The sequence below is a fragment of the Sinocyclocheilus anshuiensis genome, unplaced genomic scaffold, assembly GCF_001515605.1.
Source record: "Sinocyclocheilus anshuiensis isolate Anshui unplaced genomic scaffold, SAMN03320099.WGS_v1.1 scaffold62, whole genome shotgun sequence".
Lineage (NCBI taxonomy): Eukaryota > Metazoa > Chordata > Actinopteri > Cypriniformes > Cyprinidae > Sinocyclocheilus > Sinocyclocheilus anshuiensis.
In genome coordinates this window covers 469,366-469,649 of record NW_015544180.1, presented here as the reverse complement: position 1 = coordinate 469,649, position 284 = coordinate 469,366, and positions in this window count along the sequence as shown.

The following is a 284-nucleotide window of genomic DNA, read 5'->3' as shown; positions in this document are numbered from 1 at the left end:
CAGAGTCTGCGCAGTAGAGATTTGTTTGGAGCCAGAGTCTGCGCAGTAGTGTCGTGAGGTGGAGCCGCGGTATCAAACTCCCGCCCAAACTCCCGGAGACCCAATCAACCATAACGACATTTTATAGCATGAAATTACTAGCTAAAATTAAACTTATCATAAAAATGAACAATTGAACATACAGTGGGTACGGAAAGTATTCAGACCCCTTTCAATTTTTCACTCTTTGTTATATTGCAGCCATTTGCTAAAATCATTTAAGTTAATTTTTTTTCCTCATTAAT